This window comes from Moschus berezovskii, chromosome 21, assembly GCF_049115385.1.
Source record: "Moschus berezovskii isolate FMDL1 chromosome 21, NW_MosBer_1.0, whole genome shotgun sequence".
In the NCBI taxonomy this organism is placed as follows: Eukaryota; Metazoa; Chordata; class Mammalia; order Artiodactyla; family Moschidae; genus Moschus; species Moschus berezovskii.
The window spans coordinates 33,178,547-33,199,008 of NC_142480.1; positions in this window are offsets into that span (position 1 = coordinate 33,178,547).

Sequence of the window (20,462 nt, forward strand, 5' to 3'; positions counted from 1 at the left end):
TGAAAGAGAGTTGAAAATGTGTGCCCACACAAAAACCTACATGTGAATGTTTATAGTGGATTTATTCTTAATTGTCAAAACTTAGAAACAATCAAGATGCTTTTCAGCAAGTGCATAGATAAACTGTGGTACATCCATACTATGAAATATTATTCAGCACTAAAAAGAAATGATCTATGAAGCTCTGAAAAGACATAGAAAAAAATTAAATGTATATTACTAAGTGAAAGAAGTCAACTGAAGAGGCTATATACTCTATGCTCCAACTATTATATATGACATTCTGGAAAGGCAAAATTATGGAGATAGTGCAAGGATAGTACAAGGAGAGAAGTATGAATAGTTGGAGCACAGATGATTTTTAGGACAATAAAACTACTGTGGGAGACCAGTCAAGATGGTAGAGCAGAAAGACCCTGACTTCACCTCCTCTCACAAGGACCCCAAAATCACAACTATCTGCAGAAGAAAATCCATGAAAAAGATTGGAACATACCCGAAAAGCTCTTCTACAAATAAAGATATGAACAAAGAACCACAGTAAGATGGATAAAAGGGGTAGACTAGAAATATAAAAATGCCATACCCCCCAAGTAGGCAACCAAAAACTGGAAAATAATTATATTGCAAAGGGTCTCCCACAGAAGTAAGAGTCCTGAGTCCTACTTCAGGCCCCCAAACCCAGAGGTCCTGCTGTAAGAAGATGAGCCCCTTAAGCATTTGACTTTGAAGGCCAGCAGGGCTTAATTTTGGGAGCCCCACAGGACTGGGGGATACAGAGACTTCACTCTTAAAATCTCACATGCATTGTGGTCCAGAGAAAAGGCAATAATTTGATAGGAGCCTCAGCCAGACCTACTTGATGGTCTTGGAGGGTCTCCTAGAGAGAAGGTGGGGTTGGGGGTGTCTGTGGCTCACCCTCCAGACACAGACACTGGTGGCAGACATTGGGGAATATCCTACCTTGTGAACACTGTTGTTGGCAGCTGCCATCTTAGTTTATTAGCACCAAGCCTCCCCCCACCCAACAGCCTGTAGGCACCAGTGTTGGGACATCTCACATCAAACAAAAAATTGAGTGGGGACACACCCCCATTCACCAGCAGACGGGCTGCCTAACACTTCCTGAGCCCATAGCAACCTCTAGACTGCCTCTAGACACAGCTCACCCATCAGAGATTCAAAACCCAGTTCCACTAATCAGTAGGCAGGCACTGGCCCTTCCCTCTAGGAAGTCCACACAAGACTCTAGACGAGCTTCACCAACCAGGGGGAAGACACCTGAAATCTATAATCCAGCAGCATGTGGATCCAGCCCACCCACAACAGGACAAACCCGACTCTGAAACTAGCTGGGTCCTGGCTCTATCTGCTAACAGGCCAACACAAGCTTTAGGACACTCTGGACCCTATATCCAATTGTGTCAGGAGTTCCCCACCACCACCACCACCACAAATGATTTAAAATGAGCTCAGCGATCTCTGAGTCTCACAGCCAGATTCCAGGAAACAGCTGTGCCTGTCAGTGGCCTGGCACAAACTCCAGGACCTGACTTTACCTGCCAGTAGGTAGGCAACAGCCCCAGAGTCACAGAGACCCTGAATCCACCCATCAGTGAGCCAGCAGTAGCCTGTGGGACCCCTAGAGTTCTGCAATCAGCTGCCTCATGATCAGGCCCTGCCAAACAGCAGCCAGCAGCAACTGTACAAGGCAGGATCTGGCAAGCAACTAAGCTGGAGACAACCAATAGGCTAGAGACTGCCCACATAGTCAGCCCTCCACAATAGGACATATGCAGCCCTCTTAGGGGAACACCTGGAGCATGTAGCTTGAGAGATGAGAGTGAAGTGCACTTCTGGGACACAAACGAAGTCTCCTACAGAAGGTCACTTCTCCAAGGATGAGAAATATAACTAACTTACCACATACATAAAAATACAAATAGCAACTTAGATAAAATGATGTGGCAGAGGAACATGGTCCAGACAAACAAACAAGATAAAACCCCAGAAAAAGTAAGGGGATAGAAAAAGGTATTCCACACAATGGAAAACAAAAGTGGAGCTGAAGTGCTTATATAAGACAAAATAGACTTTAAAATAAAGACTGTTACACGAGACAAGAAGGACACTACATAATGATCAAGGAATCAATCCAAGAAAAAGATATAACAATTGTAAATATATATGCACCCCCAAAATAATCACCTCAATATATTTAAAAAATTATTAACAGACACAAGAGAAATTGACAGTAACACAATAACAGTGGGGAACTTTAACACCTCACATTTACATGAATGGAGGGGTTATGTAGACAGAAAATCAAAAAGGAAACACAGACTTTAACACTTTAGATTACATGGCTTTAATTGATATGTATAGAGCATTCCATCAGAAAGCAGCAGAACACACATTCTTTTCAAGTGCACATGGAACATTCTCCAGGATAGATGACATGCTAGGCCACAAAACAAATCTTGGTACATTTAAGAAAGTTGAAAATGTATCAAGTATCTTTTCCAAACACAATGCTATGAAACTAGAAATCAACTACAAGAAAAGAATTACAAAAAACACAAACAGGAGAAACCTAAACAATGATGCTTTTGAAATGTGGTGCTGGAGAAGACTCTTGAGAGTCCCTTGGACTGCAAGGAGATCCAACCAGTCCATTCTAAAGGAGATCAATCCTGGGTGTTCATTGGAAGGACTGATGCTGAAGCTGAAACTGCAATACTTTGGCCACCTCATGAGATGAGTTGACTCACTGGGAAAGACTCTAATGCTGGGAAAGGTTGGGGGTGGGAGGAGAAGGGGACGACAGAGAATGAGATGGCTGGATGGCATCACCGACTCGATGAACATGAGTTTGAGTGAACTCCGGGAGTTGGTGATGGACCGGGAGGCCTGGCATGCTGTGATTCATGGGGTTGCAGAGAGTCGGACACGACTGAGCGACTGAACTGAACTGAACTGAAACAACCAATGAATCACTGAAGGAATTCTTACAAATAAAAAATTACAAATCAATATCAATGATGAATATAAATATAAAAATCTTCAACAAAATTCAACATCAATTTATGATAAAAGGTCTCTAAAAGTGGGCATAGAGGGAACATACCTCAACATAATTAAAGTGATATATGACAAAACCATAGCAAACATCATACCCAATGGTGAAAACCTAAAAGCATTTCCTCCAGGATGAGGAACAAGACAAGGATTTCTACTCTCATCATTTTTATTCAACATAGACTTGGTAGTCCTAGCCATGGCAATCAGAGAAGAAAAAGAAAAGAATACAAATTGGGAAGAAAGAATTAAAATCGTTTTGCAGATGACATATACTACACATAGAAAATCCTAAAGATGTCACCAGAAAACTATCAGAGCTCATCAATGAATTTAGTAAAGGTGCAAGATACAAATACAAATTAGTACACAGAAATTCTGCATTTCTATACACTAGCAATGAAAGATCAAAAAGAGAAAGTAAGAAAACAATTCCACCTACCATCACATCAAAAATAATCAAATATATTGGAATAAACCTATGCATAAGAGACAACAGATGTATACTCCCAAATCCATAAGACACTGATGAAAGAAATTATAGGTGATCCCAACATATGGAAATATATCCTGTGTTCTTGAATTGGAAGAATCAATATTATTTTAATGACCATACTACCCACAGGCAATCTACAGATTCAGTGAAATCCCTTGCAAATTATCAATGACATTTTTTTACAGAACTAGAACAAATAACCTTAAAATTTTTATGAAAACACAAAAGACCCCAAATAGCCAAAAAAAAAAAAAAAATCTTGGAAAAAAAAAGAGTTGGAGGAATCACACAGTTTGATTTCAAACTATAGTAAAGTTCAGTTCAGTTCAGCTGCTCAGTCGTGTCCGACTCTTTGCAACCCCATGAATCACACAGTTTGATTTCAAACTATAGTAAAGTTCAGTTCAGTTCAGCTGCTCAGTCGTGTCCGACTCTTTGCAACCCCATGAATCACAGCAGGCCAGTAACAGTATGGTAAACCATACTGTTTACCATCTAAACAGCATGGTACTGGCACAAAACCAGACACATAGATCAACAGAAAAAAGTAGAGAGCCTTGAATTAAACCCATACACTTACAGTCAATTAATCTACGACAAAGGAGGAAAGAATATACAATGGAGAAAAAGTTTCTTCAATAAACAGTTCTGGTAAAATTGGACAGCTAAATGTAAAGGAATGAAATTAGAATATTCTCTAACACTATGTACAAAAATAAACTCAAAAAAGATTAAAGACCCAAATGAAAGACTGGATACCATTAAACTCCTAGAGGAAAATATAAGCAGAACACTCTTAGTCACATATTGCTGAAATACTTTTTTGGATCTGTCTTCTAAAGTAAAGGAAATAAAATAAAAAATAAATGGGATCTAGTTAAACTTAAAAGCTTGTGTACAGCAAAGAAAACCACTGATAAAACAAAAAGACAACTTACTGAATAGGAGAAAGTATTTGGAAATGATACGATCAATGAGGGATTAATATTCAACATATATAAATAGCTCATTCAACTCAAGATCAAAAAAACAGTAACCCAATTAAAAAATGGGCAGAAGAACTGAATGGGCATTTTTCCAAAGAGAAAATGTAAATGGCTAACAGGCCCTTAAAAAGATGCTCAACACTGCTAATCATCAGGGAAATTCTTAATAAAAACCACAATGAAATATAACCTCACAACAGAATGGCTATATCAAAGTAAAGTAAAATATATTCTTTATTTTAAGAAGTACTTTTCTCCAAATATATATATATATACATATATATATATATGATTTCATTTGCCAGAAACATAGATAAAACTGTTTTAAATCATAAAAATTAAAATTGAACTGTCACATAAGATAGACCAGGATTTTTTGGGGGGCTTAGTTTTTTAATAACACTATATTAAGAATTCTAAACATCTTACTTTTAATTTACTCTTTGCAAAGTGAAAAACTAAAACGAATCCTTGGATGAATTTTGGAGACCAGAGAAGCCATCTGAATGGAGATAATTGGTTTAATGTATTTAGATTACTTCATTTTCAAAAATTTGACAATAAAGAATTTAAAGGAGTTAAATTTGGGACACTATCAACACTATTATCTGTTTATGAAAAGCATACATCTTAAAGTTAAGCCAGTCAGTTCACTTAAGAGTTTTTAAACACTAGAACATTGGTAAAACATAGGCACACTTCATACTAGGGAAATATGTTTGAAAATTGTATTAGTTGAGAAACTTCAAATTTCAAATGATGGAATTCCAAGTCAAACTTATTTAAGGAAAACAAAAGAAGCTTGGTGATTTATACTGTTTGCCGGGATGAACAGGGATAGTTCCAGATACTAGATTAGGTCTTCCTCTTTTCTCCTTACTTTGCCCTCAGCCTTAATGCCTTCTTTTTCCCTCCCTCTCTCTCCCACACTTGCTTTTGCTCTCCCTAACTGTTCATCTGTAGATTTTTTTTTCTCACTTTTTCCTATTGAGGATTTGATTCTTCCAAGTAGTGGGAAATAGTAATGACCTGAAAGTTACTCTAGGTTCACAAATTCTGACTTAGCCACACAAGAGAAAGAACATTTATTTCCCAGAGCCTCTACATAAAATCCCAATGAAGTAATCTGATTGACCAGTTTGCACCAACTGCCCATTCCTAGTCAAACTCTATGAAAGCATCATCATAATTTCATTTGGTATAGAAAAGAAAGTGTCCCCCAAAAAAAGTTTGCAAGAAAGAAGTGAGGAGGGAAACTGGGAAAAGAACAGTCGATTGATATATTCAATTTGGTTAATTTCAATTAATATACTTAATAAAAAAGGCTATTTTAAAACAAGTCTCAGGACTAAAATTATATTTTAATTGACAAATCCAGAAAGATGTTATTTCTGAGGATAATCTGGAATCTGATAATAAAGATGTAGAGTAGCTTAGCAAATCAGATGACTAAGTATTTCAGGAATTAGTTTCTGGAAAGCTAAATGTGATTGACATTGTCTTTTAATATTAACTTTACTTTCTCCTGTCAAGGTGAGGTTCATTCTGCACTGGTCTGTTTAGATTTTTCTTTTTCAGTATTTTTTTTTCTTTTGAGGCTAATAATAATTCTGTAGAGCTTTAACTAATTGGTTTATATGACAATTGATCATGGGTTAGATTTCAAAGTATTAACAGTAAATCGTATTTAAAAATATGGTTCATGTAAATAACAGAAAACAAAATGGTTTCATTTATTTCTGAGATGAAATCTGAAATGAAATGTTAAATAGTTTCCATCCATTCTATGGATAATTCAGGTTTTTAAAACATTTTTTCCCACAATTGGGTATCTTAGAGGTGTGGAAATTGGCCCAAATTAACAGTCCTTGCCTTATGGAGCAATTCAAAACTCAATACTATAGTAAATATTTAGATTTTAACAAAACCTTCATCTTCTTTAGAGTCTCCATTTTCATATTGATTTACCTGGAGTTTTTCTTTCATAAAAATGTTGCCTGTAACAGACTTCTTCTGATAGTGTCTACTCTGTTCAGTAAGATCCCCCACTGAACATAACAAGAGGAGTTATAAAGTAAAATTAATATTCTGTTGTTTCCAAAGATTTTAAGAACAGTTCTCACAAATGTTTCAAAATCCTAATTCATAACTCAGGAAAACAAACTTGTAGGCCCTGTTCAAGTTCCATTCTCATATTCTACTTCAGTTAAAGTGTAAACTCACATGCTCAGTGGCATCTCAGTTCCAACTACACCATCTCTAGCCCACCTCACAAATATCCACCAATATCTCTCCCTTTTAATTTTCCTGCAGTGTATTAACTATTCACATATTTTTTACTGTAATCGGTTCTGGTAAACAGCTTGATGGTGTGAGGAGATGCAAGCTTTTAAAAAGCTAATGTTCTTCATTGTATAAAGTCTTTTACAGTGATTTCAGTCACAAGGGAATGAGAGACTCAACTGCAATCAACCAGGAAGCATACACCAAGAGACAGACTCGACATCTTAGTCAGCGATAAACTGAATTCAACAGCTTTTGGGTTTGGAATTATAAATATCATCAGGAGAAGGACTTTTCCAATATGGAAGAATATGTTTCTGTAAGCCCTTGCCTTGGCCTTGTTCTCCTATGTCCCCAGAAGTTTGATTCATTTCTACACAACTGATTGCCATTGCTAAGTGCATATGGTTCTCATCTGCCCCCTGTTCGATTTCTTTGGTTACCTGAATGCAACTACTAGGTTCTGGCCTCTCCCTGTATATTGGCTTCTTCTCATTTTTAATCTGATTTAAGCCTAAAGATTTTCCTGTATTTGTGTTTATCTAATTTCATTCAATGCATTTGGACTTCTGGCTTCTATTCCCAGACATATCCCTGTTCTGGTGGTCTGTTGACCAAAAAGTAACTAGTATTAAAACGTGTTTGTCTTTTTTGAGTTCACAACTGAAAGCAATAGGAAGAATACAGGGAGGAAGGTATCCTTCAATTAAACATTCTCTGTACAGAGTCTAGAATGATACAAGCAGAGCTAGACAATCATGGTTATAAAGACAAATTGATTAACTATCCTTAAATATTCAAATCTTGATTACTTAAGCTATTTCCATTTCTTTGCTTTTCCTAGCCTCTACCCTTTTATCATTTCACTAAATCAAAATTTTAATGTTTCTCGACCATCTAAAATAAGACAGAATATGTGAATTTCAGTGATTTGGACACCATTGTCAAATCCAAAATGAATATACTCTGAAGAAAAAATTTAAACCTAGATAGTTCCAAATTATTTAAATATCTTGTTATTATAAAACAGAGGCGTCTAGGGGTTGAGGGAGGAGAATATGTATTGTCAACTTTTTCTGAAGAGTATTGGGGGGTCACTATATTGATGCTAGTAGCTAAAACATTTCTTTAAACTAGTGTGGTTTTTCTTTTCGATATTTTGTACATTATATTATCCACTCATCCAAATTTACTCATCATAGTACATATATTATTGTTTCTGGGTGTTATTACATGAAATATCTGCTTCAGTGGCTATTTAAAATTCAGTGGAATAACAATAAAAACAATTTCAGCCTTCAACATTTTAGTGTTTCATGGCACTGACAAGGATATACAACACTGCAAAAAATGAGAATATCATTTATACTTAGGTTTTAATCTTACAACTTAAATCTATTCTTGTATCTTAAAATCAGTTCTTTATTATAATTTAAGCTATTTGAGTATGGCTGCTTTGTTAGGCAGGATTTTTTTCCAAGCTTCCTCTTTCAGTTGCTTTCCAAAGGTGCAAAAATAATCCTGTCACAACAGAGAAGAAGAGCTTATAAAGATGCTTTAAAAACCTTATCACTAGGAAACAGTGCACAGTGTATTGTATAATATGGTGTCTTAAAATACTTCTGCTTACCTCCTCATTGATGCTGCTACAATATTTACATAACACTGCTAACTAATTCTTCATTATGTAGGTTATTTATCCTCTCTCAGACACTGTCTTCCCAGAACATTTAATATCATCGAATTGAGGCATTGTTTTTACTTCCACCCACTGCTTAGCTGCAGTGTATCTTCTCAGTTCTGTTGCTGCATTAGTGGGTCAGGATTTATGTTTACTGCTCCTTGGGGTAAGAAATGAAAGAGTTGGAGGACATCTGTGGCATGGCAGAGTCTTAGCTAGCCATCAAGGCAAGTTGTTTATGTCTTCAGGATGGGTTATTTCAGAACCAGAAAAAAAATTTAAAAAGGAAAAAATAAAATAAAGGAGCTGTTTTGGTTCAAAGAAATGGTTGTCCTGGGAGCAAAAAGTAAAAGTAGAAACTAATATTTTAGAAAATGCTTCAGCAAAAAGACATTTTTAGTGCAAGATATCTCAAAGGCTAGGGAAAATTATTTGAAGTATTAAATATTTTCAAGACTTTCTGCTTTGAATACATTTCTAAACCATAGGCTAGACATTTTCGTTAACATTTCATGTTGAAGAGTTCAAATCAGAAAAAAATCATATTTCTGTGTGACCGAGGAGCACTCTAAGGCACTTTCAACCTGAAGGTCAATCCAGATGGACAAGGTCTTTGAGTTCCCTCTTTAACACTTCAACACTCTGTTAAGCCTAGTTTCTCATTAATCTTCTTGCACATGTCTACCATTACAACACAGGGCCTCAGGCCGAGATCACCTAGATTCCAATACAGCTGCCTGTCTCACTCCACAAATAAGTCATCTCATCAAGTAGGAACCAACAATGTCTTGGCTCATTCCCACATCCTAATCTCCTGGAGCTTAAATACACTGCTTCCTAAATGCATTCCTCTTTCAGCTAAAGAAATGAAACCTGGAGGGAACTACAAGCTAGATTTTTCTGTATGATTTCAACCAATTCCCAAGCAACCCCAAAGGTTTACAGTTATAGAATTGCTGAACTGCCTTAGATTTGCTAAAAAATAAAAATAGTTCCAACTTAACTTTTTTTTTCCTCAGTTGAAACAATAAACATCTAAAATTTTAGAGGTTCTATAAACCTGTAGATATTTTTCTTTATGTACTAAACTTGACTGTGTATAAAGTTACCATATACATTTTTTTCTAAGTAAAGCTATAAAATCAGGATTGTTATGTCAAATAAATGCAGTAGTTTATCCAAAACTAAAAACTCAAATTGTCATTTAATGAGCATAGTAGACCTCTTAATGTTAAACTTCTAAATATTGAGCAGCTAAATACTGAAGTTATACATTAGTTAAGGCTTTAAATATATCTTATTAGATATAACTGTCCCTGATTCTTATAAAATAAAACATAAATATTTATTGACTAACTAGAAGAAACCTGACACTGAACTGTGGCCTTCTGTAAAGTTGCCTCTCAATGATGCTATGAGTTGGATTTTATCATCCCCTAGACTGAAGAGAAAAACAGCCTCAGAGAGGACAATTGACTTCCCAAGGTTACTCAAACCATAAATGAGCTCTGATTCAGTTCTCCTAACTCCAGCCCCAGTGTTATTTCCACTACTTGATGCTGTGACTCTTCACTTGAAAATTTAATCATAAAGAATACTACATCATTAATCTACAAACATGTTTTCGTTCTACCCTGTAAAACTTGCTGAGTACAAAAGGCCGTTCTCTGTTAAACTGCATAACCTTGGGCCCAGCTAGGGTAAGTTTTGATTTACTGAAATAGATCTGATTAAAAACCTAAATCAAAACACAGAACTAAGAAATTGAAAACCAAAAGTACATTTTCAAACTCATGACAAGTTCTGTTTTCAGCAAGAATGTTTTTAGATGATTAATAATGGAAAATTTTCAAACGACTTATTACAATAAAAACACTTGATTGTATTTAGTGACTGTACATAGGCATAGTTTAAACCATTTTGAAAGGATGAACATGATTTAAGACTCTTTATACTAATTTCTGCCTGATGTAGAAGACTTACACCAGATGCATTAAGGAGATTAAATGAACTTCACAAGGATAAAACTTACAACAGAGCACTTTTTTAAAAGCTGAAATTTAACTCTCATACAACACTAGCTTAAGAGTACATTAATGAGCTTTCAAGAACTCTAAGTAGATTTAAAGCATTTGGGGTTTTATTTTTTGTCTATCCATAGTGCAGGAGTACGCTGTTTCATGTGAAATTTTGTTGAACTACAGATATTTCATTTTTATGAATCTGTAAATAGCAGTACATATTATACTAAGTGTGTTTAGTAAGTGTTAAATAATAATTTTGATTTAGTTCCACAATTTACATGTAAGACATTAATTTAAATTTCAGACCAAAGAATAGTATGCAGAAAGTGCTATTTGACAATGGGACATAAAAGAAGGACTACTATTCTGTTAAAACTGAAATTAATGACAGCTAATATTTCAGAGGTGCAGCCATTTCATGTGCAGTGTACTCATTTCTGGAACATTAGATTCTTACATGATTTAAGTCATAATATAAATAAAATACATTTTATCCTTTTTGAATGATCCCCAGTGGGGATTTGTTGGTATTTTCTATCAGCTAGGCAATTTATCATTGTTTACAAAGGAAAATCATGGTAGAACAAAGGGGGGGAGGGGAAAAAAAAACTACCTACTTAAAAAAAAAATTGGGGTTAATAATTTTCCATGCCTATAAATTACCCTAAGTTATCTAATCCTCTCCCTCTTTATTTTTTTCATTCTTATAACTTGCTCTGTTGCGATCTGAGCCAATACTAGTTTCAGTCTTCCTGAACACATTGGTTTTCAATTATTTTAAGTTTAAAATTCCTCTTCAATACTTCTGTATGCGAGCAACTTGGTTCAGGCAGAAATTATACTCCCTGGATAATCCAAGAGAAATAGTTTATGTGTGTTTAAAGTGACTTATAAATCATAGTAGTCTTACCAATACATTTGATACTCCAAGTCCACAAAAATATTTGGAAAGTTTATGTTACTTACATAAGTACCACTCACTTTACTGCAGTCCTGATTTTAGAACTCTTAATCTTCCAATGGGAAGAAGCTTAGTAGAAACACATATAGTGACATCTAGAAAAAAATTAATAAGTAGACTAAATACTTGGGACCATGGGAAGACAAAAAGGAACAAATGTGAAATGACCTAGAATTAAGAAATGTTCCCAAGGCTGTCTGCTGACTTCCAGGAAACAAATTCCTGAAGAGTTTAAAGGCTACCCTATTCTTATGAACAAATCAGGGTCTACATTTTCTGTTCCTTGACTTCTTACCCATATAATGGAAATAGCAGATGTATGTCTAAATCCTCTTTGATGTGTCTCCATGTTTCTACATCCAGACCTTCCTAAGCAACATGTTTTTCAATTTCATTAATATCATATAAATATTGTCTCTACGCTATCTGTAATTTAATAATTTCATTTCACTGGATAACAAACCATACCCAGTTAAATCTTCAGTTCAGTTCAGTCACTCAGTCCTGTCCAACTCTTTGCAACCCCATGGACTGCAGCATGCCAGGCTTCCCTGCCCATCACCAACTCCCGGAGCTTGCTCAAACTCACGTCCATCGATTTGGTGATGCCATGCAGCCATCCCACTCTGTCATTCCCTTCTCCTTCCACCTTCAATCCTTCCCAGCATCGGGGTCATTTCTAATGAGTCAGTTCTTCACATCAGGTGGCCAAAGTATTGCAGTTTCAGCTTCAGCATCAGTACTTCCAATGAATATTCAGGACTGATTTTCTTTAGGATTGACTGGTTGGAGCTCCTTGCAGTCGAAGGGACTCCCAGGAGTCTTGTCCAACACAACAGTTCAAAAGCATCAATTCTTTGGCGCTCAGTTTTCTTTATAGTCCAACTCTCATATCCATATATGACTACTAGGAAAAACCACAGCTTTGACTAGATGGACATTTGTCAGCAAATCTTAGAACTATAATAAACATCTGCATTATTGAAAAAAGCACTTAAAAACTTTCTGATCATTTTTATGAAAAAAGCTAGTGGAGGTGATGGAATTCCAGTTGAGCTATTTCAAATCCTGGAAGATGATGCTGTGAAAGTGCTGCACTCAATATACCAGCAAATTTGGAAAACTCAGCAGTGGCCACAGGACTGGAAAAGGTCAGTCTTCATTCCAATCCCAAAGAAAGGCCATGCCAAAGAATGCACAAACTACCGCACAATTGCACTCATCTCACACACTAGCAAAGTCATGCTCAAAATTCTCCAAGCCAGGCTTCAACAGTACGTGAACTGTGAACTTCCAGATGTTCAAGGTGGTTAAGAAAAGGCAGAGGAACCAGAGATCAAATTGCCAGCATCTGTTGGATCATCGAAAAAGCAGGAGTTCCAGAAAAACATCAACTTCTGCTTTACTGATTATGCTAAAGCCTTTGACTATGTGGATTACAACAAATTGTGGAAAATTCTTAAAGACATGGGAATGCCAGACCACCTGACCTGCCTCCTGAGAAATCTGTATGCAGGTCAGGAAGCAACAGTTAGAACTGGACATGGAACAAGAGACTGGTTCCAAATAGGAAAAGGAGTATGTCAAGGCTGTATATTGTCACCCTGCTTACTTAACTTATATGCAGAATACATCATGAGAAACACTAGGCTGGATGAAGCACAAGCTGGAATCAAGATTGCCAGGAGAAATATCAATAACCTCAGATATGCAGATGACACCACCCTTATGGCAGAAAGTGAAGAAGAACTAAAGAGCCTCTTGATGAAAGTGAAAGAGGAGAGTGGAAAAAGTTGACTTAAAGCTCAACATTCAGAAAGTAAAGATCATGGCATCAGGTCCCATCACTTCATGGCAAATAGATAAGGAAACAATGGAAACAGTGACGACTTTATTTTGGGGGGCTCTAAAATCACTGGTCACTAAAAGTCGGACACAACTGAGCGACTTCATTTTCACTTTTCACTTTCACGCATTGGAGAAGGAAATGGCAACCCACTCCCACGTTCTTGCTTGGAGAATCCCAGGGACAGGGGAGCCTGGTGGGCTGCTGTCTGTGGGGTCGCACAGAGTCGGACACAACTGAAGCGACTTAGCAGCAGCAGCAGCAAAATCACTGCAGATGGTAACTGCAGCCATGAAATTAAAAGATGCTTACTCCTTGAAAGAAAAGTTATGACCAACCTGATAGCTTATTAAAAAGCAGAGACATTACTTTGCCAACAAAGGTCCGCCTAGTGAAAGCTTTGGTTTTTCCAGTAGTCATGTATGGATGTGAAAGTTGGACTATCAAGAAAGCTGAGCACTGAAGAATTCATGCTTTTGAACTGTGGTGTTGAAGAAGACTCTTGAGAGTCCCTTGGACTGCAAGGAGATTCAACCAGTCCATCCTAAAGGAAATCAGTCCGGAATATTCATTGGAAGGACTGATGCTGAAGCTCAAACTCCAATACTTTGGCCACCTGATGTAAAGAACTGACTCATTTGAAATCACCCTGATGCTGGGCTTGAAGGCGGGAGGAGAAGGGGACAACAGAGAATGAGATGGTCAGATGGCATCACCGACTCTATGAACATGAGTTTGAGTAAGCCCCAGGAGTTGGTGATAGACAGGGAAGCCTGGCATGCTGCAATCCATGGGGTCGGAAAGAGTCAGACACAACTGAGCGACTGAACTAAACTGATCATTTTTAACATGGCAAAAGAACTCCGAGGTTACTTCCACAGAGAATATAATTTTTAATGAAGGAAAATTAGGATGAAGATAGACATTCAGAAATAAACTGAAATTACATATTTTGATGACAAAAAGGTCTATCCCATCCCCAGACTGTCTCTCTCTTATTTTTCCATAAGAATCCAGACACATACAATTGATGATCATATTTTATAATTCAAGGCCACAATAATCACTGGACTGTGAAAAAGACAAAAAGCATCTATAAAAGAGAACATGCACAAAAAAGAGAGAAGAATGTATTGTCAGTTCAGTTCAGTTCAGTCGCTCAGTCATGTCTGACTCTTTGCGACCCCATGAATCACATCACGCCAGACCTCCCTGTCCATCACCAACTCCCAGAGTTCATTCAAACTCATGTCCATCGAGTCGGTGATGCTATCCAGCCATCTCACTCTCTGCCGTCCCCTTCTCCTCCCGCCCCCAATCCCTCCCAGCATCAGAGTCTTTTCCAATGAGTCAACTCTTTGCATGAGGTGGCCAAAGTATTGGAGTTTCAGCTTTAGCATCAGTCCTTCCAATGAACACCCAAGACTGATCTCCTTTAGAATGGACTGGCTGGATCTCCTTGCAGTCCATAACAACTAACAAATATTTAAGACTAGCTAAGAAGTATAAGAGCTTCCCTAGTAGTTCAGATGGTAAAACACCCGCCTGCAATGCAGGAGACCTGGGTTTAATCCCTCAGTCGGGAAGATCCCCTGGAGAAGGAAATGGCAAACCACTCCAGTATTCTTGCCTGGAGAATCCCCATGGACAGAGGATCCTGGCAGGCTATAGTCCATGGGGTTGCAAAGAGTCGGACATGACTAAGCAGCTAACACACACACAGACAAGAAGTATAAGAATGATTTTAAAAGGCCAATAATCAGAATGCAATGAGGTTTGCCAAAAAAATGCTAAAGATACAAAAAGTAGGGATTTGAAGTAAGAAAATGAATATGTTGCTTCAAAGTAACATTTTTATAACACACGACAAAGAAAAAGCCATACCACTCAACTTTTATTTTATTTCCATCTTCTCTGTCAAGGATAGCAAAAATAAATTGGTAAGGGGAAACTGAAGCTGAAAAACTGTGTTTGTAAGAAAGCAATTCTTTCCCTAAACAACTTTACATCTTTTCTCAAATAAATTATGTTCAAAGTTATAAAAAGAACTTTCAAATAAATTTCTATACCATTGAACTATTTCTTGAGGCACTGTGAATAATCAGAAAGATAAACCAAAATTCTAAACAAGAGAAAAAAGTTATAATTTCTTTTAAAATTAAAAATCAAAGGATTCTACACTAAAGAGTTTGAAATTAATTCCATAGAAAAGGTTGGAAATTATTATTAAAATATGGTTCATGAACAATTGGAAATAAATGATCAGTAGGAATTAACATGGGTTCACTAAACATAAAGAATACATATCTTAGTTCATTTCTTCATTGACAAATTTAGTCCATTTAAGTACCAGGTGATTTCTATACACATATTCTAATTTAGACAAATTATCTACTGGATACAATCTTGGATGATATATTCATGGACAAGAAAAAGATATGATTCAATTCCACTATAATTTGCTAATGGTTTGAATGGTTGTACTAAAAATATATTGCTTATAACAACCTGGAAGGACATTTTTTGTGGAACAGGATTTTGTCCTAGTCAATGTTCTCATCAAATGTATCTAAGAAAAATATTGTATAAGACGTGATTGAACAGAAAAAAAAGTGGTAGCTGCAGGTCATAAGAATGTACCTCAAAGACCAACTACAGGGAACATAATTGACTAAAGACTCTAGGTTCTGTGCTGAAATTCATCTGTGTTTGTACTGAATCTTTCTCCCAAGGGCTGCTTCCAATCATTCACTGCGCCTGGCAGGAATACTAAAGCAAGCCTGTCCCTGGAAGATGTGGGATTCCTCTGAAAAGTGACTTTAGCTCAAGGGATCCCTGGTGGCTTTGTTGAACTTTCCTTCTAATCCAGGATTAGATACATAGAAAAGGGAAAATCCCACTAGAAAAGGCAAATAAATACATAGTAAGAAGTGAGGATCAGCCATTTAAATAAGCCAAAACAAACATTAAAAGCAAAACATTGTAAAAGCAACTATAACTAAAATAAACAATTAAGGAATAAACATGAAGATGTACAATATGACATTGAAAACACAAAATGTGGGAGAAGGAAACTAAGATAGATATTTTAGAATGTATTTGAACTTAAATGACTACCAGTTTGAAACAAGTAGACATAGTTATATGTCAGCATGTATGAGCCCATAGTTATGCCAAATCAAAAACTAATAATAAGTATACAAAAACTAAAAATAAAGGAACACCAGCATACTACTAAAGAAAAGCATCAAACCACAAGGAAAGAAACAAAAAGAAGAAATGAACAGAGAAGAACTACAAAAACTGGAAAACAAGTAATAAAATGCATTATGTATATGCCTATCAAGATACTTTGAAATGCTTCAATCAAAAGACATAAGGTGGCAGATTGGACTGAAATAAAGACCTTTCTATGTGTTGCCAAAAAGAGACTCACTTCAGAGCTAAATACACACAGAGACTGAAAGTAAGAGGATGGAAGAATATTTCATAGAAAATAAATTACAAGAATGTGGAGACAAGAATACTCATATCAAGGTATACTTTTAAACAAAGACTGTAACAAAAGACAAATAAGGGCATTAGATAATGAAAAAAGGGATGAACGCAAGAAGACTATGCTGTGGTGGTGGTTGCTGAGTTGCTAAGGCATGTATCTGTGACCCCATGGACTGCAGCACACCAGGCTCCCCTGTTGTTCACTTTCTCCCAGAGTATATTATACTCATTAAATACATATGCACCCAATACAGAAATACCTAAATATATAAAGCAAATACTAACAGACTTAAAAGGAGACAATGACAATAATACAATAATATTAGGGGATTTTTAACACTGCTTACATCATTAGACAGATCATTTAGACAGAAAATCAGTAAGGCAATAGTGGTCTTAAATGACACAATATACCACTGGACTTAATAGATATCTATAAGACATTACATCCAAAAACAGCAAAATACACATTATTTTAAGTGCCCAAGGAATATTCTCCAGGATAGATCACATCTAGGCCAAAAAACAAGTCTTAAGAAATTTAAGAGGATAGAAATTGTATCAAACATTTTTTTCCAACAACAATGGTATGAAACTAGAAATAAATGACAGAAAGAAAAATGGGAAAAGAACAAACACATGCAGACTAAAAAATATGTTACTAAAACCTCAATGGGTCAATGAATAAAAGGAAATCAGAAGATACCTCAAGACTAATGAAAATGGAAACATAATTTTGCAAAATGTATAGGATGCAGCAAAAGTTTAAGCTCCTAAAATGGAAGTTTACAGCAACACAAGCTTTTCTTTAAAAAAAAAAAAAAAAGAAAGAGACAACTAAAACAAATAACCTAACCTACCTCCTAAAGAAAAAGAAGAACAAAAAAGTCCCCAAAGTCAGTGGAAGAAAGGAAATAATAAAGATCAGATAGAAAATAAATAACATAGAGATGAAAACACAGTAGAATAGATGATTGAAAAGAAAAGCTGTTTTTTTTGAAAAGATAAAATCAATTAACCTTTAGCTAGATCTACCTTTTCTTCACTAAGAAGAAAAGAGACAGGATCTTAATAAATAAAATAAGAAATAAAAGAGAAGAAATAACAACCCATACCACAGAGATACAAAAAAATCATAAGAGAATACTGTGAACAGTTATCTGCCAACAAACTGGATAACCTAGAAGAAATGGATAAATTTCTAGAAATACAAACTTGCCAAGACTGAACCATAAAGAAACAATTTGCACAGACCAACCACAAGTAACAAAATTGAATTTGTGATTTAAGAAAAAATTCCCAGCAATCAAAAGTCCAAAATCAAATGGTTTCACAGAAGAATTCTAAAAAACATTTAAAGAAGCTAATATTTATCTTCCTCAAACTATTCCAAAAAGCTGGAGTATGAAACACTTACAAATTCATTCTACAAGGTCACAATTATCCTAATACCAAAAACAGATAAAGACAGCAACAACAACAAAAACTACAGGCCAATATCTTTGATGAATACAGATGCAAAATTCCTCACCAACATATTAGCAAATCCAATCTATCAATATATAAAAAGGATCACATACCGCGATCAAGTTGGAGTTATTCCAAGTACTCAAAGATGGTTCAGTATTCACAAATCAATCAATGTGATCCACCACATAACAAAAGGAGGATAAAAATTATATGATCATCTCAGTAGATGCATAAAATACATTTGACAAAATTAACATGCATTCATGATGAAAACTCATCAAGGTAGGTTGCTGCTGCTGCTGCTGCTAAGTCACTTCAGTCGTGTCCAACTCTGTGTGACCCCATAGACGGAAGCCCACTAGGCTCCCCCATCCCTGGGATTCTCCAGGCAAGAACACTGGAGTGGGTTGCCATTTCCTTCTCCAATGTGTGAAAGTGAAGTCGCTCAGTCGTGTCCGACCCTTAGCGACCCCACGGACTGCAGCCTACCAGGCTCCTCCATCCATGGGATTTTCTAGGCAATAGTACTGGAGTGGCTTGCCATTGCCTTCTCCGCATCAAGGTAGGTAAAGAGGAAAATATTTCAACATAATAAAGAACATCTGTGAGAAACCCACAGCTAACATTATACTCAACAATGAAAAGCTGAAAGCCTTTTCTTTAAATTCAGGAAGAAGACAAGGATGCCCACTCTTGCCACTTCTATTCAACACAGTATTGAAAGTTTTAGCAATAGCACTCAGACAAGAAAAAGAAACAAAAGGAATCCAAATTGGCAGGGAAGAAGTAAAACTGTCACCATTTGCAGATGATACATTACATAGAAAGCCCTAAAGTCTCTGTGCAAAAACTATTAGAATAAGTGAATTCAGGAAAGTTTCAGCATAAAAAGTTAATACACAGAAATTTGTTGCTTTTCTATACACTAATAATAAACTATCAGAAAGACAATATAAAAATACTGCAGTATTGTATGACATTGCTTTTATGTGGAATTTAAAAAATAAAGCAAATGGAAGTATATAGCAAAACAGAAACAGACTTATGGCTATAGAAAACAAACAAGTGGTTACCAGCAGAGAGAGGGAAGGCGGAAGAGGCACAATAGGGGTATGCAATTCATATATACAAACTACTATGTGTAAAATAGATACGCAGCAAACATATAACAAAGGAATTACAATCATTATTTTGTAATAACTTTTAATTTTGTATAATCCATAAAAATACTGAATCACTATGCTGTACACCAGAAACTAATACTGTAAGTGAACTATAATTCAACAAAAAAATTCAAAACTCAAAAAAAATAAAAAGCATAGCTATGAAGTGAGGTTTTTACTAATTTTATTTTTGGCTGTGCTGGGTCTTTGCTGCTGCATAAGCTTTTCTCTAGTTGCAGAGAGTGGGGGCTACTCTAGTTGCAGTGCATTGTCTTATTGCAGCGGCTTCTCTTATTGCAGAGCTTGGGCTGTATGGGGTGTGGCCTTCAGAAGTCCAGGCTCCTGGGATTTAGAGCACAGGCTCGATAATTGTGACACATGGGCTTAGTTGCTCCACAGCATGTGGGATCTCCCCAGATATGGGACCAAAGTTGCGTTTCCAGCATTGGCAGGCAGATTCTTTAACACTAAACCACCAGGGAAACATTTTAAATGAAGTTTTTAATGTCTAATTCAACATATAAGGTAGATGGTTGTCTGAATATCTTCGTTGAGCTCTATGCTTTCATTTTTCCTTGGAGATAAGCATCCATTATGCCTTCTTTCTTGCAACAGCCACTGTCTTAACCCCTCTTTGCTGCTGCTAACTTGCTTCAGTCGTGTCCGACTCTGTGCGACCCCATAGACAGCAGCCCACCAGGCTCCCCTGTCCCTGGGATTCTCCAGGCAAGAACACTGGAGTGGGTTGCCATTGCCTTCTCCAATGCATGAAAGTGAAAAGTGAAAGATGCATGAAAGTGAAAAGTGAAAGTAAAATCGCTCAGTTGTGTCCGACTCTTTGCGACCCCATGGACTGCAGCCTACCAGGTTCCTCCATCCATGGGATTTTCCAGGCAAGAGTACTGGAGTCGGGTGCCATTGCCTTCTCCCCTCTTTAGGAGATACCATTTGAGAAATTATCTTAAATCTTGGGACT